General features: G+C 39.5%; 1 long non-coding RNA gene across 1 annotated transcript; it reads left to right on the top strand.

Annotated features, from left to right (window-relative positions):
• On the top strand, positions 1 to 27,474 carry LOC134562037 (uncharacterized). The gene is made up of 3 exons (XR_010083049.1): positions 1 to 135; positions 22,183 to 22,362; positions 23,933 to 27,474. It is a non-coding gene; the product is annotated as an uncharacterized LOC134562037 (long non-coding RNA).

A 27,474-nucleotide genomic window follows, 5' to 3' on the forward strand; every position in this document is an offset into this window, starting at 1 on the left:
TGTGAGCTGTGCCCTCCTTCTGCCCTCCTTCTGCTCCCCGACACAACCAGCCACAGCAGTGAGCTGAAACTCGCCTGTGTTCCAGGGAATTTGGGGGACTGCAAGCCTCACTGTCATCTCATTGCAAATTAGAAGGTAAACAAAATTTAGGTGTTCCCTGAATGATTTCTGTCCTTCTTCCTGTGCCTCAGTTCAAGCATCAGAACTGCCAGTGCTGTGTTTAGGTTATTGTCTTACTCCCTGTGGATTTTGAAGGAATACATGAATACTGATTCTGGGCGTACAGCAAGAGGCAGGTTTGCAGCTGGGTGGAGGAGATGTAGGTTGTGTAGTGATCCTATACCTGATACATAGGGTCAGGCAGCTGGACATCAGTCCTCCATCCCAGACCTCACAGGTGAGCAGCAGCCACCTAAGGAGAGAGGACCACATTGATTCCTTACCTTTTTTCTTGCCTTACTTCTGGGTAATTATGTTTCTTTTTAATTGTTTAAGAAGGGACAGCAAGTCTGTTTTTAAACTTTACCAGAGTGTAGCTTTTCCATCAGTTAATACTTTATTGCATATGAGGAGGGCTGATAACAGCCCAAATTCTTTCACTGTTTACTTTGCTGTGCAGCTTATTTTCTCAGTAGCCAGCTTGATTTAAATGTATTAATGAGGGTGCCACAACCTTGCTCTGAATGATTAGTGGGCCAAACCAGTTGAGATGTTTCAGATGTTCCCCAGCATACCTGAGCTAACATCAGAGATAGGGATCACAGGCACGAAGTTGCTACATGAATAACCTGCAGCCACATCCTGCCTGTGTGCACAGATACTCTGATTAACCTCCCTTGGGCCCCCTCCAGGCCTCATGCCTTATGTTTGATGGCTCTCACTCACCTCAACCCCTATGAAAAAGCTTTCCATCCCCACACTATTTTCTAGGACTTCTTTCTGAAGTATGGATGGAGGAAGGGAGGGAAGAGGGTATTTTTCCCTGTGTCCTTGCCTCCAATCCGTAGATCCTTTCACTCAGTAGAACTCTGTCCCTCTTTCTGCTGCCATGGTGATTCAATGAGTTTGAGATTACTTTGCTAAATCTGCCTCTCCCAAGAGACAGTGGTTTGATTCTCAGTATTCTTAGACAGGTCAAGAATCGCATTAGCTCAGGGCAAAACTGCTCACTGTACAAGGAGGCGAGTTTCAAGATCTTGTGGCAAAGCAGCAGAAAGGACTTGCTCTTGACTCTTGTGATAGGTGTCACAATGCTGCCAAATAAAAGCAGTTTTGCTGAAAGAAAACTCAGAGTGGTATTGCTGCAGCCAGGGACAAACCAGCAGTGGTGCAAACAGTCTACCCAGAGTGGAAGAATACAGCACGATAGCATCAGGCATAACAAAGGAAGGGATGGCAGGTGAATGACACGCTCATTTGGCGTCTCTGAAGCCACTTAATTTGAGACGAATTGTTGTGCGATAGCTGCTCAGCAGCCCAGAGGCAGAAGCACATTTATGCTCCGCACATCCGTGACTTGTGTTGCACAAACAGCAGCATAAAAGGCCACTGTTCTTGGTTTGCATGTGCACACGATTAGGTCCATTCACAAATCCACTTTATCCTGCCCTTTTATTTATGTACACACCAGTCAGCCACACAATGCAGCACATGGCACTTTCTGAGCAGGCAGTCTGAAAGTCTTAGCCTTCCCATTTTGAAACAGAACTGGGTAAAAAGCAGAATTTTTAACCTCATGGCAAAGAAGAGTCAAAAATAAGTGTTCTGTTTTGAAATCTAAATTATCAGAAAACTACCATAAATTGAATCATTTTTCCTAAGAATTGTTATGGAGGCTGTGGTAGTTAAGTCATAGTTATGTCTAATGCTGGAAATACTCAATTAATATTTACAAGACGATGACTTATTACTGTTAGGGAAGATATACTAAGTTGAATATTCCACAGAACTGACTCTTGTGGACCTTTGTTAGTTCAGTAAAAATTGTTTTACCCGTATCTAGCTTGAAATGCTCTCAACATGAAACTTCATGTTGTGGCTTATTTATGTTTTAATATCTTACAGATGAAGCTTTAGCTAAAAAACATCAAAGCATTTTGCAATAGCAATAGATAATGCCACAGTCCAGTGGAACTTACTGTCTTACCAATTTTATGAAGAGTTTGGACTCTGAAATCAACTGATTTCTAGAGTTACTGCATTTCAATTTACAGTAATAGTTAGTCTACCATATCAGGATGCGTGCAGGCTTTTTCTTCTGTGACCATGAACTTTAACTTCTTCTATATTGAGTGCAGAATATTGCAAGGAATTTTATTTCTTAATGTTTGTGTTGTGCCCTGACTTGTTCCACATGACTTCTTTCTTCACGTGTTATTTTTAGCTGCCAGCCTTGTAAATGCAGACTTACCAGTAAGTGGAGTTCAAGTTCAATCTCAAAAAAGCAAGGCTTTTAAAAAATAAATATGTTGTCTAAATATTAATTTCAGGAAAGAAATTCTCAGATGACACAATGTCAGAGGTTTTGATTTCTGTGATTAAGAAAAACATGATAAGGAAAGAAACTGGTGTAATTATTTTCATGGAAGTTTGCAATTTTGTTAAAACAGTTAAAGTCATTAATTTGTGAGTCATTCAGACTTGCAAACCAGATTTACCTATATATGAGAATACATACCTGAATTCTCAAAGGTAATGGCGCTGTGGGTTGTTTGTCTTGGAAAGACTTTTTTGGTCATGATTTTTACTATGTACATATGTTTTTACAGGAAATTTTGTCTGTTTCTGCTATTCTCAAGGAAAGCTATCAGAGAAAAACTGACGCTGCTTTTAGCCCTGGGAAAGTTATTAAGGGATTAGATTCCCTTGTCTAGGAGCATGAACCAGCTTTCACATTGCAGCCAGGACTGTGGTGGTGTCTCCTGCTGCAGAGAGGGAACACCATGAGTCCATTCTCCTGAAAATCTGCTGCCCAGCATTAACTGTGCTTGATACCCACTGTGACACAGCTTGACAAGGTAAAAACCACAAATGCATTCCACAGTGGAAAAGACAGTTCAGAGATCCATGAAATGTTCTTGATGGCTCCAACTTACACACAGGGAGGACCCCGAGCAACCAAGTCCAGATTAGATTCACAGTCCCAAAATCCAGAAAACTTGCCAAAGAGAGGGGAGGTGCTGTGTGTAAAATATGAAAATGTAAAACTTTAGACTAAAGCTGGAGATCTGAGGCTGGAATATTTACTGTACCTAAAAGTCAGCTTCTATCATACAAATTATGGTCATTTTACATACCAAACTAGGTGAGGAAAAGATTATCAGAGAGATTATTTTCCACCATGTGAATAGCCTTTTGGCTGAATATTGAACGCAACAAGTCATTTCCTTCTCTCATACACTTTCCTCCCTCACTGGCTTAAGTGCCTAAATTAGGCTACATGTGAGCAATTGATGGATGGCTCAGAATCTTGACCAGAAATAAATCTTTTCTATGCCTGCTTGTCATCTTTTCCCTGTGCCTTCACTTTAGGAAACTGTCTGGGGAGGAGGGAACAAAAAAAAAAAAAAAACTTCCTCAGCCTGTAGACTTTGCTCTTGGAAAAGCCCTCTTCTGCTTTGCTGCAGTGAGATTAATCTGAATTTTTATTGTTCTCTGATAAAAAGTTCAAGATAAACATAACCTTCTCTATCGTGAGGGAATTTGTATAAAATTTCCTGTGCCTGGATCAGTTCCAAAGCTGCCACCTCTGGATTAATGGTTCTACCTGAGCTGAAAACAGTGCTTGTAGTGCCAATAAGACAGAAGCTGAATTAGTATAAACTGTAGCATCAATAGTCCACTTTCACCACATTTGCAAGTAGCATTAGACATTTTAATACTTGCGCCTTTGCCTTGTCATGAAAATGCTCTTCAAGAATGTGAATCATCTGCTTGATGTACATTTTAAATCAGGAGGCATTTTATAACCCAAGGTATGATTCTACTCAGAAAGAAAAAATTGCAAGTCTTCCTACTAACAGCTCAACTTTTTTTTCCGTTTTTGTTTGCAAATCATTTCAGTGTGAGCATAACCAATGTGGGTGTGTCCCTTCCAAAATCTGTAGTAGATAGTAGGATAGATAGTTTTATGTGTTAGGAATTCTGTTTGCTGGGGGAGGTTTGGCAACCAAGCATGTTAACTTCCATTGAAAAGCTCAAATTCAGTTTAGACACTGGTGTTAAAAGTCAACAGATGTATTTGAACTGTGCTTAGATTGATGGAATTCTGATTTTTCAAAATTGATATTTTTCTTACTATGTGATGCCATGCCAGAAAGAGTCACCAAGAGTGGACTTCGCATGAGAATCACTCTGACATTAAAATGTCCATTTATTGGATCATGCTTTGTCTGTTGCAGGACTTTACACCAGGTTTTATATGTTGAACTCACTACAAATGTAATTTTGCCTGATTTTATATGTATGTTTTAACTGAACAAACATCCTCTATCTCAAAGCTCAATATATTTCTAAGGTATGTGGTTTGCTTTGTAAGTGTAAACTTTCCCTTCTGCCTGGACTCCCTAGTCACTTGTAAATAATACAGACCATAGCACATTCCAATTTTTCCAACAATATCTCCTTTTTGAATTTATCCATTTTTATTTTTAGCATTCACAGTGAACTGGCAAAAATAAAAGCTAAAATAAATATGTCCTTTTGTGAGGAAGACAATTTTTTGGAAAAAAGTGCAACTAAGACTGACTTATTTCAATTAAAGTTGTGTATCTGATCCATACATTTGGTTCTATATTAAAGTGAGAGCTTAATTGGAAGTTGTGGCTGGATCTAATTAAATCTAATAAGGATAATGAGATTTTTAGGTTGGCATGTGGATACCAACAAGTTACATGTGGACATTGCTGTGTCATGTATTAGATATCTTGAAGCAGACCAAATATAAACGTCTTTACTGTGCTCATGTAGGAAAACAATGTCGTAAAACATTACAAATGTGAAGGAAAAATTGACCTTTTTTCATATTTATAAATTATATTTTATTAGCGTAAATCTCAGCTTCCATTTTCAAATAGGGCTTGGCCAATTTTATGTATTTTGAATATAAACTAGTCCAAGCAGATGAGGACAATGCACTTAGAATTCGTTATTTAGAACAACGTTGTTCTCCTGTTAAGGAAGATTCTGTCACTGTTGCGCCCTGAAAATGTACATTTTCTATCTGTAGCACTAATTCATCGAGGTTATACCTGTATTTACACTGGTTTTCTCTTTGCTTATTTATCTGGGAGAGATGTGGACCTTCACTGATGATAAGTACTGCAAAGTGCTCGTTGTTTTCTATTGCTGAACTTGCTTCTTCTTCCATCTAATCTGATCCTTTTGTTCACTCAGGTATTCACAGGGTAAAAATGCCTCAATGAGAGCAAAGTCAGCTGAAAAAATATAAGGGATATGTTCCAAGAAAGTGATATCAGTATGTTAAAAGAAGTAAATTGAGAATCAGAGAAAAGCTTTATAACTTAAAATTACCCCAAAGCAGCAGTGGTATGCCAAATATTATGCAGCATTTAAGTGGTAAATCCTTGCCATCTTTGTTTTCTGTTGTTGGGTACTTATTATCTGTAACACTGTAATTTACCTCCTTCCCTGGGAAAAAAAATGTATAAATAAAATGAATATATATGCACATTTTTATGTATTTGTGTGTGTATATCAATGCACTAATATCTACATACTTATGGAAAGAAGCAGATTCTGTTCTCATCTCTACAACACGTACCCAAGTGATTCTGAAGAAATACTAAGCAGAGCTTCTGCAGTAGTTTGCCTTTTAAGGGGTTTGGCCTGAGACAGATTTTTCATGCGTGCTCAAAACATCACTCCAACTGACATCAACAATAGTTTTGTTCTGAATGTACGAAGAGCAAGATAATGCCAACCAATCAAAAAAAGTGGTCTCACAGGTCTTGGGTTGGGTACCCTGCATCAGTAGACACTTCAGGATTACTATCCATGCCTCATGTCCCCAGCTGAAACATAAAGAGTAGCCACTCCATCACTTACAAGGCTGTTATGAAGATAAGTGTGATTAAACAAGATTTGGATAACGTTGTGACAAGCACTGGAGAAACATTAATCATTCTGATTTTCGAAGGTTGTTTGAATAGTATGCGTCAGGGGGCTGCAAATGGGACAGGAGGAAGAAGAATGGCTAGCTGTTCACTGACCGAGGAAGCATGATCTACTTCGTGCCCTTAGTGAAATCAGGATGCCATGCAAAAATGGTTTTTGATGAGGTTATCAGACGCTGTATTATTAAGCTTACAGAAAATGCATTTTCTAACTTTTAAGTGCTTGACTTTTTAAGCAATACTGTGATATTCAACTTGGTTTTAAAATATTTTGCTCATATTTAACAGACAATTAGATTGCATTTTCACTTTTTCGTATTTGTGATTTGTATAAGTCATCAAACGTTATTATAAGTGTCTCGCCCCCTATACTTCATAGTTTTGGTCTGTGTCTGCTAAGATATCCCAGGCAAGCATTTCTTGCCTCATATATTAGCACAGGTTACCACCAAGGCAATTTTTCTCAATCTGTTCTTGAAATTTACTCCCTTTTGAAAATGAAAGAAAGGTTGGTTTCCTGAAGGTTGTGTTTCTTCCCTAAGCATCAGCAAGGCTATTGACAGGGACTCAGTCTCCCTGCAAAGCTTCCCTTACTGCCCCAGGCCACCACCACCATGGCACAGCCTCTGCTCTCCCATCACCTTTCGTGGTGCACCTGCTGCACCCTGGCTGCTCTGGTGAGTGGCTCCACATCTTTTACAGTGACATACAGATGGCACACTGTCATGGGTTGGCACTGGTCAGATGTTAATGCACTCATGAATATATGTTTTTTCTCTAACAACTCCCGTGGGATGTGATCAGGAACAGAGCAGAGCAGGCTTAAATCTTGAAAACAAAAAAAAACTCACCAAAACTTTATTAATTACATAAGAACAGGGACAGAAATACTCTTAAACACACACAGAGACAGAAATAAAAACTTCTTAGAACATTTCTTCTCCCAGTTTTTACCTCCCCACCCATCACTTTTCACAGACCAACCTTTGGGTTTTAAATCAAACAATCACTACTCAAAAAAAACTAATCTTCAATTCAGCAAGGGAGAGAGGAGTCTCTCTCGCACCACAAACTGTTCTTCAGAAAACAGGGGTCCACCCCTTATGTGTTTTCATGTCACCTATAGCACCGCCCGGAGAAGTCTGCCAGGGTGACACTCTCTTTTTTCCTATGTCCAGCGCTCTCACCGCTGTCTCATAGGCCAAAACTACATACAGGGCTTTTTAAGGATACTTGCATGCCAAGCTCTCCCCCTTTTTACTCAGGGGCCGGGGTTCCAGGAGCAGGTCTGCCCTGAGGGCAGAGGGCACCACCTCACCCTCTCCCTCTTTTCTCTGCTCGCTCCATTCTTCAAGTGCCAGTCACTGTAGCAAAAGCAAGGGCAGCTGCATCCACCCAAAAAATGCAGTTTATGTTCAAAAGAGACTTAAGTTTAGTCCATGGCTGACATTATGCAAGAGAATTCCAGCTCAGAAGGCTACTCCTCTCATTCTTCTATCGGGTTCTTTCTAATCATGCTTTATCATCTCGGTCCCAAGCCGCTTCCTTCTCCTTATTTCTAAAATTACCAGTCATGAGAATCAATGTCTAAGAAAAGTTTCTTTCTGCCAAGCAAGGGTTAACAGTTTTTTCTCAGCAGGGTGCAGGCTGAGGCACTCCCAGGCTCCTCAACTCCCACGTGGCTGGGCACCTTCTCCCAGAGTTTGGGGGTGGAGGGGGGTGAGCACACACAGAAGGCACTTCCACAGTTTTCCACCCCTCCATCCTGGACGGGGCAGCTCAGTTCTAGTCCTGTCCCTTCTCTTCTCCTCCCAGAGCCCCAGCTTACTTTAGTTCTACCGCGTGGTTGTCTTGAGCCTGGCCACGTGGCTTCTCCCTTCCCCACTCAGCCCAGAGCTGAGCAGGGGAGAAGAGATGTTTCCACTGCTGAAACCAGAACCCAAAAGAGGCCGAACCCCCTAGACTCCTGCTTTTAACTCTTTGTGTCCTCAGAGGCGTGTCCAAACCTCTGAGTGACCAATCCAGGTGTTAGCAGAAAAGCTGATCACTGATTAGACTGCCCACATCCCCCTAGAAAAAATTCACCTCCCCCCCAACTACGACACACACCATCTCTTTTATACTTTATGGAGGCTTTGAGGAATTAACAGTATGGCCTGGTGAAACTGCTTTGCTTTCTTTTTTTCTTTCTGACCCAATCTGGGCTCAAATAAAGAGCCACCTAGCTTATAAATTAAAGCACACACAGAGTAAGTGGCTTCTCTTGGCAGAACATTTCATGCAAATGAGCTAAGGAAAACAAGACATTTACAACTTTATCATCAGATGGAAACTCATGCAATGTGACTACAGCCTTATTCCAGCCTGGAATGTCTTCCCTGACCCTGTTTTATCAGCTCTGTACTTGGAATTCTGACAGACAGCAACTAGTACATGCTGCAGACTACAGTTCTGTGACCATGTTTAGTAATGAGCACACCACCACAGGAGAAAATTGGGCCTCCAGAAACCATAGTCTGGAGGCAAGAGATTTCCCTTTCATTAAACTAACAGCAGAAGCTCTACTGAGCTTTCCCTGCAAGCTGTCACTCTTGGATGTTTCTATAGACTTTCCAAACTGCTAAGTTGCAGTAAATAGCAAATAAAATAATTTGGCCCAGTCATCATTTGTATCTATGAAGTTTTACCATCTCAGAAAGCTCCTAACAATCAGACAAGCTCAACAGATTTTTAAGGAAGTGTAATCAAAAGGCTGGAGGATGTCTTAGAAGTATGAGCTCTGCCTGACTCTGCTAGTGCAGATGAAGCCAACTGCCAGTGCATTATAAAGAATATATGTCTCTGTAGCAATGCCTTTCATGGAAGAGCACTTGATACTTTCTGATGATGAGCAAAGGGATTGAACAGTGTGGTTTTAGTACAGCAGTCATGCACTCCCAGCTCTGTGAACTGAACTCAGAGATGTAACAGAGAGATGAAATTTTTGACTGATATCTGATAGTTGCTGCTACCAAAAGATCAGTAATTTTTGGACCTTTGTAGCTAATTTTTTTTTCCTGTAACAGGACACTCTTCAGAATAGGTGAATCATTTGATAATAAGTTGTGTTCTCCAGAGATAAATATTTGTCATTGCATATTTGGGGGTTTTTTACATTTCATTTTTGTTAAGCATGATATAAAACAACTGTGGACTTCTACTGTACAGGATGGGTTTATTCCAGGGATGATTCTGCATGAGTCAATGCTGATCCTGTAGAGCATGTTTTAAAACTGCTCAGTTGGACTTACCATCAGAGAAGACACAGTTGCTCTATGGCAAGGGTACCTTTGCTGTGTTGCATGTATAATTCCAAAATCACAGCTTGCTCTTTGGATCATCCAGAAAGACAGAGGGAGAGAAACTGCTGGGTATATAGACTGTGATTGCTTATTTTAACTCAATATAAAACATAAGAATACAAGACTTCTGACAGCTTTAAAGCTCAGCAATCTCCAATATGTTGATTCTGCTATTCTATACATTTAATTTTCTTTTTAAAATGTATCATATTTCTCCAAGCAGTGATTTGCTTTTCAAATTATCGTTGCCTAGCTAAGACTTGTGTACCAGGTGCCATGTAAAAGCATGTTAAAAGTAGATAAAAGCAATTTATCCTGCCCTCTAATTAGAGATGTCTTGTCTTTACCACTGACAATAGCAGCATGCAGCTGTGGCAGAGGAGAGATAATAGCACCAGAGCAGAGAGAAATTAAAGATAGGTTATCATATGCTGGCTGATGTAGAGTGTCATCTCTCCATTGCATTGCTAAGATGGTCCTTAGGAAGAATACTAACTTAGCTCTTGGCCTGACTCAAGCAGATTTATTTTAGTTATTAAATCCAAGGTAAGATTTTATTATAATGAGGCAAAGGGGGCAGAATAATAATGTCTCCATTAAATACACAGAAAGAGAATGTGACTCGCTGTGATTACTGTATCAATAAATACATGCACACCACATCCCAGTATGTGCTGGATCTTTATGAGGGAGGGACTAAGATTCATTTTGCCCTACATAGAGCTCCTCTTCAGATGAAGTGAATGAGTGCCAGGGGGGTCATATAGTGGGATGGATGGTGGCATGTCTGCTGGATGATATAAAGAGTACCTTTTAGTTCAGCAAGAGGCTCAAAATGAATGGGGAAAGGGTGGCATAAGCCTGTAAAGATATTCTAATTTTTGTATCCCGATGCCTCAATATGCTATTTACAGGGAGTCTGCACTGGAAAAATGATATGGAGAAAGAAATCTCCATCAGGATTAGGACTGAGCAGTGTCTCAAGAGCTGCAAAGGCACTTGATGTGGGGCACCCAGCAGGGAGAAATTCAGTAAGAGTGGAGCTGAATACGGGATCTGTTTTGGTTTTAGAGAGCAAATTTCCTCATATTGTTACAGTAATACTGGGGTAAGACTCCTAAGTCCTTACCGCAAAACCATAGTCCCCAGATTATGGAGGAGTTAAAGAACTTGATCTTTGTCTCCAGCAAGATGCAAACGGGGTCATCATCATCTCTGCACTTTGTCCAGGTGAGAAAAGATCTAAGACCAAGGCTAAAACTCACTTCTGGGGTAAAGAGTAGTGATGGGGAGAGGCTGTGTTCAAGGCTGGGGTGGAGAATTAGATCATGACTAGGAAATGAGCTAGATCATGCCTCAGTCATCTGTACTCATGCCATCACTGACATATGTCTGCACCTCAGAGTTAACTCACATCAGATATCACAGACTGGATGACATGGAACACCAATGTCACCCTGGTTTTTCTGAGTTTTTCTAAGCCTTCTGCATTATACATGAGATGGAGTCAGTTCTTTAGTTTCTGCACAATATTAGGAGCAGTTTTTTCAGGTTCTCATGCCTTGGAACATAAACAAACTTTCTTGGTTTTGTTCACTGTCTTTTGTTGACATATTTCTAGCCTGACAGCTGGTCTGGCCAGTGGGGTGAAGGGGTAGTAATCCCAGAAGCCAATCCACAACCAGACCCACAAATGTATAAAAAATGAAAGAAATAAACAGGCTTGCCCTCTTTTTGGGGAGCAGCTCTGCACTGCAGACCTCTTGCCTCCGTGTTATCATTTTACATGCCACTTTCACACACCAACAGAGGAAGCATTTCACATCCCAAGTCCTAATTACAAGAGGTTGATATTATGCATGTTTCCAATGTGCAGACACAGTAAAACTGAAAGAATGCACTTCACCTCCAGTAAGTTCACACACAACACCAAGGTGGGCAGGAATGTTGATCTGCTGCAGGGTAGGAAGGCACTGCAGGGTGCAGGGCTCTGGACAGGGTGGATCAATGGGCTGAGGTCAATGGTGTGAGGTTTAACAAAGTGAAGAGCTGAGTCCCACACTTAGGTCACAATAACCTCTTACAGTGCTACAGGCTTGGGAATGAGAGGACAAAGAGCTGCCTGGCAGAAGAAGCCTTGGGGGTACTGGTTGACAGTGGCTGAATATGAGCCAGTGTGTGCCCAGGTGGCCAAGAAGGCCAATGGCATCCTGGCCTGTATCAGCAATAGTGTGGTCAGCAGGAACAGGGCAGGGATTGTCCCCTGTGCTGGGCACTGCTGAGGCCACACCTCAAGTGCTGTGTCCAGTTCTGGCCCCTCAGTTCAGGAAGGACATTGAGGGGCTGGAGCGTGTCCAGAGAAGGGCAATGGAGCTGCTGAAGGGTCTGGAGAAGAAGTCCCGTGAGGAGCGGCTGAGGGAGCTGGGGGTGTTTAGCCTGGAGAAAAGGAGGCTCAGGGTGACTTTTTCACCCAACTTCAACCTGCAAGGATGTTGTAGCCAGGCATGAGTCAGCCTTTTCTACCAAGTAAAAAGGAATAGGATGAGATCAAATGACCTCAAGTTGCACCAGGGGATGTTTAGATTACGAAAAACTTCACTGAAAAAAAAAAACTTCACTGAAACTGGTGGTTGGATATTGAAACAGGCTGCCCAAGGAAGTAGTGGATTCACCACTCCTGGAAGTGTTCAAAGGAAATGGATTTGGCACTTGAGGACATGCTTCAGTGGTGAACACAGAAGTGTTAGGCTAATAACTGGAGTTGATGATCTTAGAGGTCTTCTCTAACCCTAATAAGTCTACAGTTCTATATCAAATCACAAAAAGAAAATCAATTTTAGTGTACAGAATTCAGAATCAAGACTGACTTTGAAAATCTAATCACACTTCCAGAGTGAGTAAAGCTTTCACTGACATTAAATAAGTTTGGAAAAAAATGTTTGTTTAGAACACAACATGCATAAAATCATGGATTTCCCTCTATTGCCCTTGCAGTGTGATGCCTGAGAACAGTGCTTATAACTCATGCCACGGTATTGCATGTACTCTGCACAGAAGTTTTTTTCTACTCTGACCTGTCCAGCTTTTGATTAAAGGGAAAAGAAATCAAGATATACCCCTCTACTTCTCTTGCTATATCAGATACAGACAGATTAAGCTTTGTTGATTAGTTTAGTTGTTTTAACATGTTAGTAATGCCACTTGCAGTACTTGAAATTTTCTCCAAAGATCTAACAAATAATATTTTAGTGCTAGTGGGCAGAGATGGAGAGGAAATTGCAGCCAAAAATCAGTTTAACTGATTTGATATACACTGGTGCATTTCTCCAGATCTTTCACCTGACTAGATCCTATCAGGGATTGACAGAGATCAAATTCCTTCTATATTAATTAAAATGTTGATGTTTCTGCTGAGTGTAAGTAATTCCTTTATAGGGATATTGCCTCTGAAGGGTACTGGAGATAAATCTGGTATACATGCTCTCATCTGTGGAATTATGTCCTTGGATTATTAAATCTGAGCTCTGTTTTCTGTTTTGAGAGAACATGAATTTAAGCACTGAAATCAATTGTACTCATTGAGTTCATCCATTCCTACATTGATAGTGCAATGCAGAGAACAGGTTCAAAGGTCTTAAAATTGTATTTATATGGTATCTGAAGTATTGCAAAATTTTATCCTATAATTTTATATTTATATCCTGTGGTTCTGAGCTTTTCAAATCCTTTTTTGACTTTATAAAAATAATTTTGCATGATGCCTAGTTGGATTATAATGTGTATTGCAGAACCATAGCTAGGATTTCAATTAGTGGCCTCATGCTGCTGCTTGTTCTTACTGGGGAATTGTTTAGTTTCTCCAGGACCACAGAATCTTCATGGTTTAAATAGCAGTTAGTTCACTGATGCTGGTATCCATGTACGATTACATTGCTTAATAGACATAATATTTTTTAGGTTGCTGTTATTTCCTTTTGTTTGCCTAGTAAATTTGTGTTTGTAAAGGTTTATGATGCTGGCAGCATTGGGAATAAGAGTCTCACGTGTCTCTAAGTCACTAACACTGTGAATTGCTGTGATCCTCCAAGATATCGTGCTTTCCTTAGGATCTCTGCCTCCTAAAATCCCTTGAGCATATGAGATAACTGCAGTTCATCCTGTCACCCAAACAATTTAATGACTGCTGGGTGACCATGTTTCCTCTTGCAACCAACATGCCTCTAAAATGCAGGTCAGTTGCTGAAGTAGCAGAGGAGAAGGAAGAAAGGGGATGTATCCCATGAGCCAGGTGAATGGTGATGCATACAATTGCCTCTAGCATTGAGGGCTGGGAAGCCGCCAAGACTCTAATCTGGGAGGACTGAAATCACATGAAGTGGATGGAGAGTGGATGAGTGAGCTCACAGGGCAGTGGGGGACAGTGATCAGAGGTAGGGAGCTCACATGGAGGTCCATCTCTAGAGCAAATAAGTTAAGGTGGAGAAGAGAGGAAAATAGACCTGTGATGGAATGGAGTCACGATGGTAAAGCAAAGGCAACAAACGAGAGACAGGGAAGAAAAGGAGAAAAGTATTCAGTCAACTCAGTAGCTGAGAAAGGGAAAGGAAACTAAGTCTGTACTCTTAGGCTGGGACAAATGAACCTTGGTACACAACAAGGACAGGGATAACTTTCTGCCACCTCAACAATTTTTTAAACCACAGTGTTACTCAAATGTGAACTGGCTTCCAAAGATGTCAGCAGATGTTTGACAGAGGCTGTATCCACCTTCTGTTCACTTCAAACTTGCCAAAGAAACACAGTAGGCAACTGCCTAGAGTACATGAGTGCTGAAGCAGTAAAATAGCCACGACTTTCCTGACTTCACTTCTGTCATGGGTGTTGCCACCAGGAAAGTGCCTGGATGTGTGGGGCTGTGATGACTACTGAAGGTGAGGGCATTCTCCTGCTAATATCAATCCATAGCTCAACCTTTCCCTTGTTCATACTAGTGGCAGGAATGGCCACTGGCCTTTCTCTGCTGCGTCCAGTCCTAGGATTCTTGATTAGTCCAGATCCTTGAAAAGTCCTATCTGAAGAGCAAAACCAAATTTTCATACATTCTGAGAAGACATAATCCAGTTTCTGTCCTCTTCTATGGTTCTTACATTGACTCTGGGAAAATACTACTCCGTCTGGGAGAGGACCCTTCTGTGAGCAGAGAAGCTGCCTTTGTGATTATTTCTTGTCGTTGAGGTGGCACAGACAGAAGGAGCTGAGCTAGTTCAAAGGGGCTATCATCAACAGGGTCCATGGTTTTGTGATTGCTAGCAATTTATTTTCTGCTGTCTAGAAGTCAAAAGCAGATCGTTTTGAATGTGAGAGAAGATGACACTGCCAGTATCATGTATATATTTATACTTTTAATGTATATATTGGGTCTGGCAATGAGGAGTCCAAATTGGTGACTCCAGCTCCAGCTTTCATTTGTGTTGTGAGTTTGCATTCATCTTTGAAGTCTGGTCTTTTAGAATGGAGTGTGTGCAAACTGAAGCAACTTTTGTGGGACTAATTTGGAATAAAAATAGGGTACCAGTTAACCAGAAATATATGGATCTGGTTGGCTTCATGAACAAGCAACTAACTTGTACCTACAATTCCATCAGCTGCACACTTGCCAGGTCTAAGGCTCTATTTTCTGTAAGTGGGAGGTATGACTTTCAAAACAGGATGCTTAATATTCTGGATTAAAAGTAATGAGAAAATAAGGTAGCAACTAATTTTCTGCAATGGTGGGCTTTGAGTGTAAAACAATTCCTATTCATAAAATATTTTAGACTTTTGCACAGAAGTGTAAATTTTACAGAGCAAAGATATATAGATATATATATATATATATAATTGGTGAAGTGCAGTATTTCTGTACACAGAATATTTTATTGAGCTCTCTAATGGACTAGGTAAATGGATTGCCCCATAAAAAGTTTACCAAGGCAATAAAAAGATCAAAGACATTTTTCACATTGCATCTCCAAACATCTAAACCACTGAAGTTTAAGAGTTGTAATGTGACCTTCCAGCCTTGGAAAACTTGTTACAATGACTAATTGTCCTGCTTTGCACTTTCAAAAGGTGATGACTGTATATAGAAATTGAGATCTAAAGGAGAATAGGAGTGAAGTGTGCGTATGAGAGAGAGGCAGAAAACCAATTCTGTAAAGAGCCAAAGGCAGAAAGTTATAGTCACAGGCTATAATTAAGGTCTAATGAAAGAAAAATAGGCATGACATAAACAAAGGGCAGAAGACTTGATTATAACAGGAGGGTGAAGAACATAACAATGAAAGGCAATGTTCTAATACAAATAGAATAAAGAGAACAAACAGAACAAAAAGTAGAATCTTGTGAAGAAAGCCAAATATGTGTGCAACTCATTTACATTGCAGGACGTGAAATCAGAAATCACATATATATTTTTCTTGATGGCGATGAAGATTTTGTCATCTAGGAGTTAAACAAATGTGCCAATTGCTAGCAAATAGGGTTTTTATCATGTAGATCAAAGCACTATTTTGTCCTCCCCAGTACTGTTATGTGTTCATGTAACGTGAGTCTGTGAGCTGGCATTACGTGCAGTGAAGACTCAGCCTGAACAGCCCTGCAGAGGAACAGAGCCTTGGGCTGGCACGGCTGACACTGACAGCAGCTTTCCTCTGCCGTGCCTCAGGAGGGAGGACACCAACACCAGGATTCTCCACCACCAGTCCATCTGCCTGACCCACAGCATGTTCCTGCACAGGACACTGCCACAGGCTGTGGGCTCCTCAGGAGCAGCCCACAAGAGGACAAGCTGATGGGCTGGGGCTCGCTGCAGGAAGGAGCAGATCACTGCACATCACCGGCCGATGACACTGCAGGGAGAGCCTGAGCACAGAGGGGCTCACGGGGTACTTCTTGTCAGGTTCTGGTTCTCCTCCACAGCAAACAGCCAAGCTGCAGCATGGGCACAGAAGAATGTTAAAGTTGCTCCCAGATAGCATGGGAAAAGTGAAACCATTTTTCTTGAGGCTCCCAGGGAGAGAATGGCATTGCCCAAAGTTTGGTCCACAGTTCCCAGAGCTCTTAAATGCTGAGCATCTTCTGCAATGCTCTGTGCAAACTCTGAGCCTCCTCAGGTTCCCAGGGCTTCAGTGACAGCCAAGAATACTCAGTACCTCTTCATACAAAGCACCCTGAAAAGTCAGGTTCCTGGATGAAGTGTGTGCCTCTTGGGCAGTTGTAGGTGCTCCTTCTGTCTGCTCAAGCGTGCTTGTGTGTTCAACAAATCATACATAATAATGTCAAATTATTAATAACTTGTGGAATTTCTGGAGTGCTTTGGGAATATATTCCTAATGTTTTATGCAAACTACTTTGCTTGTTTCTTTGAGAGCCTTTTATTTGCTTATTGAGTCACTGATAATTTCCAGAACAAAATGAGCCTATTTAATATAAAAAAAATCTATTAGTCCATGCAGTAGAAGTTGTAATTTTTTTCAAAAAATTGAGAGTATTTCTTTGTACTGGAGAAAAGACCACACAGGCTTTAACCAAGTGAAAACAGCTGTGTACAATCTCTGGTACTTGCTTTGCAGGATCACATCTGTGTGGTCAGCATGTGCTGCAATACTGTGAGCAGACTATTTATAGATCAGCTGTTTAGATGTGGTGATCTGTCTGAAAGTGTCAGTAGCTGCTCTGTTTGTTCACTTGATTTTCATATTATATTTGGTCTGATTGTTAAAAAGAGTTTGAAATGCGGATATGGCTTTTGCTTATTCTTTGTCTTTCAGTGTTCACTAAATATTCAGACAGAGTATTTTCTGAATATCCAGTCCTACTCTGGGAATGACATGAAGGGTGCACACTCTGCTTTGCTTGTGAAATTCAGTATATAGAAGTTCTCTCTAATGCCTGTTTCCTACTTTGTTTCCATTTAGACTGTGTCAGGCTTTTTGTATTGTGCAGGGGTTGTGTTCCTGCAGAGGATAATGCTTAGCATGTGTATCCAAGGTGAGTTTCCATTGTAGTCTATCAGATTGCATCAGACTTTCAAACAAATTCAGTCCTGGGACTGAGTGTTTCCAGAGCCTTGGCTGCCTCCTCCTATCTAATGAGAATACCTCATGTATTTTATTAGATAACTGCCTTGAGAAATATATAATTTTGCAGGATCTCATTCTTTAATAGGCATTATACTGCTGAGGTTCTGCTATAAAAACTTTTAAATGGATAATGGATAGCAAAGGTTTGCAAAATTGCCCCTGGAAAAGCATTACTTTCTCAGGTCAATTCAGTGAAGAAATACTGAATGTAAAGACATCTGGTTTTCTGTCCTCATATTAACGAAGACATGAAAAGGCCAAGTAGAAGAGTTGCACCATTACTATAGTTTGCAAATGGCTGTGGTCACTCCATTGTTTCCCACACTGGGGTTAGAAGGCAAACACACCGAGGAGTGTCACACAAGAAGGGTGAAGGCACAGGTCAAACATGTGCATACAAGTGCTGAGAAGTAACTCGAATGTTTCTTCATTAATTGAAAGACCAGTATAACACAAGGATGAAATTATGAAGGTATCCTAGCAACTGTGTTTTCAGAGCAGCCATGGCCTGTAATATTGCAGTGAATGCCAGCTGCATTTTATTAATTCAAGAGGGTGAGAGCAGATAATTTTAATTAATAAAACTTAATAGCAAGCTCCTAATGCAGAAATTTGATAAGCCCCCTATTGTGGGCACCATTGCTACAGTTCTGTAGAGCTTTTAGAGTTTCCTGAATCTGAAATTATGAACTAGTCCTAGACATGTTAAGATGATCCTTACGCTATTCTTATTTTGGAACATAAGCATGGTTGTGGACCAGGACCTCCTGCCCTTGCAATAATAATATGGAAAACATGAACAAGAGGGGGAAATGTTTCTTGTTTAAGGGGTCTCTGCAGTGACACCTGAGTGTTTCCTCCTAAGCAGGGCTCAGGCTGGCCAGGAGCAGGCAGGGTGGAGCTGAGGGATTGAGTTGCTCTGCCAGCAGCACACATGGGTGTTGCACAGTGGCAGCCAAGTCTGTTCCTGGGCCAAGCAGCTGTCATTTAAACAGCAACAAATGGTTTGCTGTGGAGCAGATGGAATAGAGAGTTGACCCTTTAATTTATTCGCATGTATGTGTATATAAAGGCAAGATTGATAAAAAATTCAAAAGTAAAAAGACCCCAAAACCCAAAACAAGAAAGGCTTAATTACCCAGGTTATTCTGTGTGCACAATGGCAGAAAAAAAATAAACTAAGTCTTTCAGCTGGTGTAATTCAGGTTAGTTTTGCAAAACTTATGTTGCTATGGTGGATTTCTGCCAACTTCTACCAGCTGATGATCTGGCTGATTATGTCTGGTAATTTGTTTGTAACGTCCATAATGCCTTCTTAGACATTTTAGCTCTGGAGATGATTTGTTGGATTCCACATGCTCTGGGACGATTACAAATTTTTATATTCTGAGTGAGCCAGGTCAAACCACTGCTGCTGGCTTTCCCTGTCAGTGTGTTCCATCAAGACGTTTCCATCTGCAGTTCAGCCAGGGTGTACAGGCATGCAAGTGCCAGCCAAATTTGGAGGAGGCACATCCCTCAGGTCTCTGGAAAACATCTTCCTGAGATGAAACCCAGCATTGTGTTCTGGTGTGAGTCCCTTAGATACATTTATCAGCACAGACAAGGGGACAGTTCTCATGGGAGAGCAGGAGTGGAGGGCTCCCAGACCCATACTAAGTCCAATCTTTTCCACAAATTGTCCTGCATCCTTGCTTACCTAAAAACAGGACAAAACTGGCATCACTCTGTGGACCAGATCATCAGATCACTGGCTGGACATGGACTATAGTTTGGGAATTGCTGTTGTAAGCTTATTTATGAACCAGCGGAAAGTTGGGAAATTGCCTGCAGGGCTTGCTTTTTTCATTGGACTCTGTATTTACATGTTTTGTAAATACTTATCAAAGATCATTTAATTGAGGGAGGTATAAATGGGCCACTGTGTTTGAAACTGCTTTTTGAATGAGGCAGATACATGGAGATATTCTCTACTGTTGAGCTAAGGTTCCACATGGAACATCCACACATCTCTGAGAGCCTGCAGAAAGCATCACAACACACACAAGGAACCCTTCCAGTGGTCAGAAATACATGTCTCAGTCTATGCACAGCTGGCATGGTATTGCCACTGTGACAGGCTAGCCAGTTCAAGAGGTTTTGGTTGGGTTTTTTTAAAACCATCCACGATGGCTGTTTCAGCATGCTGCATGAACACTGGAGGCTGCTTTCTCACGTGGCAGGAGGATTCACAGCACTTCTTGTTTGGCTTTCCACAAATATTTTCTTAACATAAAACACAGTTCACATAGAAATGCACAAGAGGGAGAATTTGAACCCAACTTAAAGGTGAGGTTCTGCCCCATGCAGTAGGTGAGATGGGATTTCATAAAGGTATGAAACTCTTACAATGCAAGGATACAATGCAAGGCAAGGGCTGTTGATTGGGTCAGGCAACACGTGGTATCCTATGAAACTGGACATTCTACAGTTGGTGTTGGGGATTTCTGATTAGCTAAAGAAGCCAAAGCAACATTTCCTTGAGTTAAAATAAATATTGTGTGTATGGAATTTACTCATTCTCAACGTAGAATGGCCAGCTCTGAAAATTTTCACAAACAAGATCAGCAAACAGGGCCATTTGAAAGTCTTGTAAGCTAAATCATGGAAAACTTTCTACACTTAACAATTTGCCTTTACATCATTTTAATTTGATGTTACCTACACTCTTGATTTTCTTTTTCTACTCCTTGCTGAAATGAAAAATTATCTATCATATGCATTTTAGGAGTTGAAACACATGTCTTTGAGAAGTCCTTCTTTATTGTTATATTTCTGTACATTTTGGGACACAACTTTTGTTTTAGCTGAACCCTATTATGCCTTAAGATATTTACCTCATAAAACATTTTGTCCAACTCTTTTTTTTCACCTTCTATCACTTCTGTAGGAAAACTGTAGAGTACAACTCTTATTTTCTGCACTCTTTTGAGCTTGATGGAATCCAGTCTGCAGTGCTTAGACCACTGTCCGAGGCAATGGCTGAGCCATTGCAGAGGATGGCAGAGAATTTGTGGAGGATTAATGTTTTCCAGGGGGTGGAATAGGGCCAGGGTTTACCCTGGGAAATTAGACCCATCAGCATAACTTCATATCCCAAGAAAAGCACTCAAGACTACATAAAAGAAAATGCAAGGGTTGATTTGCTGCATTTTTCATTTTTACAGGCTGGAGTAATTTTATTTGAATCAATTCTCTTGAAGTATATTAGAAATCAATTTTTTTTTAGATTTGTTTCTATGTGTGTGTGTGTGGTGTTTTATTTCAGGCTTTTCTCAGAGGAAGGAAAGGAACACTGGGGAGAATAGCTAACTTGTCTTTCTTCCTAAAGTAGACTTCTGGAGCCTTTGGCCTCTACTCAGATGCAATTGTTTAAAATTTGCTATTGTCCAGTAATATTTCTATTTTATAATACAAAAATATTAATACAAGCAATCTCTTTTCAAACTGCTGTTCCAATTAAGTAACTCTGCAGTTGATTTTATTATCAGAAAGTTTTCAGTGTTGATTTTGTGGATAAACCATGAGCCTTCCCTCTTCCCTCAGTATTTGTGATACCTTGTTTTGTTAAAGAATACAATTAATTATTTATTTTTATTATGTACAAACAAAGCAATATTTTATTTTGAAATTAATTGTAGTAGAAATATGTAACACTTATGCTTAATGCTTACAAGGTTGTGGTTTTTAGGTGTTAAATTGTTTACTAAATATCATTGCTAATGTTAGATCAACCAATCAAATGTTTTGTGAGGCTGAGTGTCCTTATCTTTTAATCGGAAAGATTTTATAAGTCAGTTTTATTTTGTTGATTCGCAAAATTTAAAAAAGAGTTTATAAACACTTGAGTAATGTGAATGGAATAATAATGTTGGTCTATTCACAATTCATTACAAAGTGCTAAACAGAGAAAGAAAAGTTAGAGAGAAAGATTGTGCATATTTTAGCAAGTATAGATTATTCCTTCCTGTTTTATCAAATCTATTTTTTAAATTTCCACATATTTTGGTATTTATCAATGTAACATAAATGTCTAACAGGTCTATTGCCAAAGAACTGTATAGATCTTGGGGTCGAATTCTAGCCAACACCAATTTCTGCTAACATTGCAATCAGTGACAATGATGTTCTTGCTGAGAGACCCTCTCTCCCTGAAAACCAGTCTGACCAGAAAAAGAAAATTTCTACAGATAAGGATAAAAGCACAGAGATTGAAAGATTTGCTCACAGCTATGAAGGCACAAGCTGAGTCAAAATGCAAAATCTGATCTGTCCCCTGCACTTTAGCACAATTCCCTCTGGAACTTTTGTCTTTACAGCTCCTTTGGCACCTAATTAGAGATGGTTGAGAAGCTGATGGGTTAATTCCTGCCACAAAGCTTTGAACTGAGCAGTTTTTCTTCAGAAGTCTTCCTGAATTTGCTGAAGGACTGAGCCATGCAGCCCTTTTCAAGCAAAGCCTTGTGTTAAAATGAGCTTGAGACATAGTTAACTATTTCTGCAGGGGGCAGTGGTTTCTCACCTCTGTCTGTCCCCCCTTTGCAGACAGTTTCAGACAACAGTGCGGACAGAGAGAGAGAAGAACTCTGTGAGAGAGCTGCACTCAGAAATGGGCCCTTGCCACAGCAACTATCCTTATTTCCCACTGAAACGGTGGAACCCGAAATGAAATTGTGTCACCAGCAAGGAGTGAAGTATTTTGCCCTTAGATGGCTGCAGTCCAAGGTAGGTGGCCTTCTCCCGGAATGGGTGGCAGGCCTCCAGCCCCAGAAAGCACAGGGTATCCTATGAAACCTGAGAGCCCTGCTGCTGCCTTGAACCATCACCCCAGAGCTGGTTCTGACTGTTTAATGCTGATAAAGGTCCCTGTGAAACAAACAGGCATTATTTGTGATAAAGTCATCAAAAACCAAGACAAAATGCAAGTACATTTCCTCTGTTCCCCAAATCTCCCATATCTGTCTGGCCTAGGTTTTATGCTTATTTCTTCTGAAGAGGCACCTGGCTTGTTTGGACACTGGAACTGTAATAATTATGAGGTGAAGCCTTGACATCCCCATGTAACTCAGGTGCTGGTGGATATCTCTTTGCAAACTGTCCAGACCATGAGACCTTGAAATTAATTTATATTTTGAGCTGTAACTGCTATGTAACATGATACACTTCAGCTGGCAGATGAAGTAGATGCTGGTGTGCCTCTAAGTAGTATCTGAATATGTAGAGAAAGCCCAAGCTGGATTGTCATAATGTCATTGTTCATGAGTCTCTGGTCCTTTGCTTTTTACTGTTGCTTTTAGAAACACAAGCTTTATATCTCAGAGGTATACTCCTCCCTTCCTCCTTCCATGATCTTTCTATGTGATCTAGGGCATGTTTCTGGGTGTCTGGGATTACCTTCCCTTCACTTTGTTCTTTACAATTGCAATGTTTTCCAATGTTTTCCAATGTTTTATGTTGAAAGGAAAGGGGAAGAAAAGGCACAGCAAAACTGGAAATGTCTGATCAACTTCCAAAATGATCTGACAGCCAGTATTTTTTTCCCCATTTTCTATAGTCTTTGCTTTAGATACAGTATTAATAATAAAAAGAACAGGCAAAAACCTCTGGAGATTTTGATTGTATTCATCTTTTTTCAATGCCCATCGGCACTATAAACATATTTTGACTTCTGACTTGGGAATAAACTTTCTAGGATATAACATCTTTGCATTCTGTATTTGAATCAACACCATACTATGAAGCCTTTCAGAAAGCACTAAGACATAAGGTGTTATGGATTGGTTGGTCTTTTTTTTCAACTGTGTATGCTATTACAAGCTCTAGTGTGCTGTCTGAATGCTCACTGGGAATAAACTTTTGAGTAAGTGCCACTTTTTTCCAAAATACTAAGACCATTTGCTCCCAATGCAAAAAATACTGACTAGGATTTCCAAACATTTTGGGCAACCAAATCCCATTAAAAGGAGTTCACGTTAAAACATTTCTGTCATTCTGTGGAAGCTTGTGGCTTGTGACAGAATTGTGATAGAGTGAATTCAAAAAATGAAGATTTCTGAAGAAATCTTGTAAGAATTCTGGGAACTGCAAGCAAGCTTAATACTAATGTTTAACTTTCAACAATGTCTTAAATGATGCTAAAAAACAGCAGTGGAACCACTTGCTTTAGCTCAAAATACCATCAGTATATTTCTGCTGCCTGTGGATTTTGGTGTAAACTTTATCTGAAACTTTAGTTTCTGAGTCTGTTGCAGTGGCAAAAGAGGCCTGAGTGAGTTTCCTCCTTTCTGTCCTGCAGCAAGTGAAATTTGTGACTTGTCACTTCAATGAGAACACTCACACCTGGGACCCTGCGACTGAACATGTGGAGATCTGAAATGTGTCTGAAAATAATGGAGTGAAAAGAAATCAAGTCCCAGTATGAAGGCAAACCAAGTTTGCTTCTGGAGTGTATTGAAAACAACAGAAAAAGTTCCTGTTTGCTTCAGACTGTTTTTTTCTACGAGGTTTGCAGTTTTTTCTCTTGCCTGTGTTAAAACAGTAAGAAACTCAGTGACTAACACAAAGTTATAATAGATTTTCTTGCATTATTACAGCATGTCGCATAATGCCAACACTGAAAAACAATATCTGTACAAAGTTTGTTTTTAGAATTTCTTGAGAGGAAATTTAAAAATGCTCATTTCTATTATTTCCATTTTACAAATATTTAAAAGTATTTCCTTTTTTAATTTTCAATAGTACTGTTTAAAAGTTGTCCTACTCATATGTTCTGTTCACTATGTATAAATTTTTCCTTCTAATAATTTCTTGACAGGATATATTTACTGTTATTCAATCAGCTGTATTCTTACAACAGTGCTGCTGTAAATCACTCTGTACTTGTGACTATTTCCTACAAAATTGTCAAATACTTACAGTTCAGAGTCATGACACTCTTGAGGGATTTGCTACCATCTCAAGACTGCAGAGAACCAAAAGGAGTCAAAGATGACAGTCCTGCTTAGGTGACGAAGCGTAAAGAAGTTTCTTGATGCCATAGACTTATTAATCACAAACAACACTTCTTAAATCAGATGTATTTTAAGATTTAAAAAAATGCTTCTAACAATTTCTTTCTTCCCTCATGGTGCCCAGCAGAGGCAACTAGTAATATTTAATAAAAAATAAAGATATTCTGAATGCTCTTTTGTGTACTGTAGTTGAATTCTACCTCCTGTCCAAAGTAACATGAACAAATCATGTGTAAAGATTGTCATCTGGCAAATACTGTCAGCCTCTATCTTCCAATAGAATAAATATATTTAAAGAACATGCATGTTAGATGTGTGCTACGTTCTAATTCTACTTAAATAATATATGTACTTTACTTAAATAATATATATACACACATATTAAATCCTTCCCAGCAGCAACAAAAAAACTAAATGAAAATATAAATCTTATTTTTACTTCTACAGAAAATGCTATAGTAATAAAATCATATGATAAAGGCTTGCCAGTTAATGAAATTGAACATGTCATTATAATGATGATTTTAAAGAAGTCCAAAATGTAAATTCATACATCTTGTCTTTATCTAGTATCTTTCTCTGCTTGAGCATTTAGTTTCTTTAACTTGTGTTTCATTTACTGTCAAGAAGGTAAATAGCATGACCTGGAAAATATTGATCTAGGCAATGCAGCTGAAAATAAACAAAACAAACAAACAAACAAACCAAAGCCCCACATAATTATGAATAACATTCAGCAAGATTTGCATGAAAATAGATCTGTCAAAAATTGTATTGTTAAATTCACAAAGTGGATTGATAAGAAAAGTGTGCTGAAATAACAAATTCCATAAGGAATATAGTCTCCCAATACAATATATTGGTATAATACAGTCTATGTGATACATACAGCAAATATTGTACAGGCTAAGTTACCAACGGAATGTAAAAGGCAATTGTAAACTGAAATCATTGTCCAACAGGGGGTTTCTAGTGGGTCTCTCTGGGATTTATTCTGTGTCTACATACACTGTCCTTGGTTGCGGTAGGAAAAACAGTATAAAATCATTGCTGGTAACATTAGCAAATGATTAAAAAATAAAAGGTAAATAGAAAATAATGACAGGGACTGATAAGATATATTGGGGAAATGAGCTCATTGTAACACAAGTGAATGTCAGGTCATGATTCCAGGAACAAAGAAACCAATGTTAAAATAGGGTTTCCTCCTGCAAACACGTCCTCTAAGACTAGGAAAGATGGAGGGGATATAAGTATAAACAGCTAGAGCTGCATGAAATTACAGCACGATGTAAAGCCACTTTGGATTGTATGAACTTAGAGACAATGCTACCACATTGATGACAATACTGTGATTAATGCTGGATATGTCACTTCAGTATTGTTGACTGTACTTCCTAAAGGAAACTTGAAGATAAAGAGAATCAGTGCAAAATTAGTCTAGTAGCTGAAATGGTTCTATAGTGCACTGATTCTTAAAAATCCAGAACTCCTAGCATAGTAAAGGCCATTTTAAGGAATAACTCGGTATCTTAACCTAGTGAATGTAAAAAATGTTGCAACTATTGCAATTCTTCAGACAGTAGCTAAGTCTAAAGTACAGCTTTTAAGAAAACACTTTACAGAATGGTTGTTGTCTTCACATTTTCATTTACATGCATGTTTTAAAACCAGCTATAAAAAGTGTTTCTCAATGTACCTAAGAAAGGGGGAAGGTCTGACTCAAGACTTCACCAAAAGGATTTTTTACCTCCTGCAGGCCACCTCTGACTGTAGAGTCAATAGCTGTTTCCTTGAGAAAAGAGCTCAGAACCAGGACTGTGCTGATGTAATGCTCTGCACGTCTTCTCCCTTCCTGGTCTTGCTGCATTAAAATTTGGTTTTGCCCTCTTAGTGCCTTGGAGACTACACTGGACTGCTGGGTTCAGTGTCTGTCTTCAGACAGACACCATTTCAAATACATTCCTATCTTAACACCCTAGAAATTAATTAATTATAAAAGAATGCATTTTGTACATATTTTTTTAATCTGTATTTTAAGTCTTTGTTCTTTGATCTGGTTTTGTTGTTTTAGTTTTTTATATTCAGTGAGATGTAAAAAGCCTAATTTATTTTCATGCTGTATGAAACACAGAGTTCCATACCAGGTACAGTAAAGTCTTGGGACAGCAGTGATTACAAAGAAAACTTTTGACTGGTAAACTGAAGTAATGGAAATAAAATCAAGTAACATATATATGTAAGCACTTAAGTCCCTAAGGTGTTTTCACAACAAGATCATTCTATAAAAGCCTTTTTTAATATATTTCTTCATGATTTTGTCTTCAATTGCCATCTGACCTTAATAAAACTGCCCTGGCTGCTTTACAGGGCATAACGTACTGTTCCTAATGGTCTCTTGCAAACAGCAGCATTTTTATAGTGTTCTCTGATAATCTTTCAGAGCTGAGCCCAGTTCCTGATAAATTGGTGTTATTCTCCCAGGCTGATTGTGAGCAGTTATTAAACAGGTAACATGGTATAAAACATAACAAAGGGTTTATGTCTGCAAAATTTTAGATAAAGTGTGAAAATTTATATTTAGGTGGAGAAAAATTATTCTTCATATGGGTTTCTTTTGTTTGTAATAGGAGCCACTAATCCTAAGACCGATGAAAATATTGTGTGTATTCTAAATATTCTGCTCTGCTAATGCACTGATTTTAGCAAAGATTTGCAATAGTGATGTTTATACATTTTTTATCACCAATTAAAAGATGGGTTTGCACTATTTTTCTCCAATGCCTGGGCTTTTTTTATTGTTTACTGGTCTCTGTTGTGTGATGTT

The sequence above is a fragment of the Prinia subflava genome, chromosome 1 (genome assembly GCF_021018805.1).
Source record: "Prinia subflava isolate CZ2003 ecotype Zambia chromosome 1, Cam_Psub_1.2, whole genome shotgun sequence".
Taxonomy (NCBI): domain Eukaryota; kingdom Metazoa; phylum Chordata; class Aves; order Passeriformes; family Cisticolidae; genus Prinia; species Prinia subflava.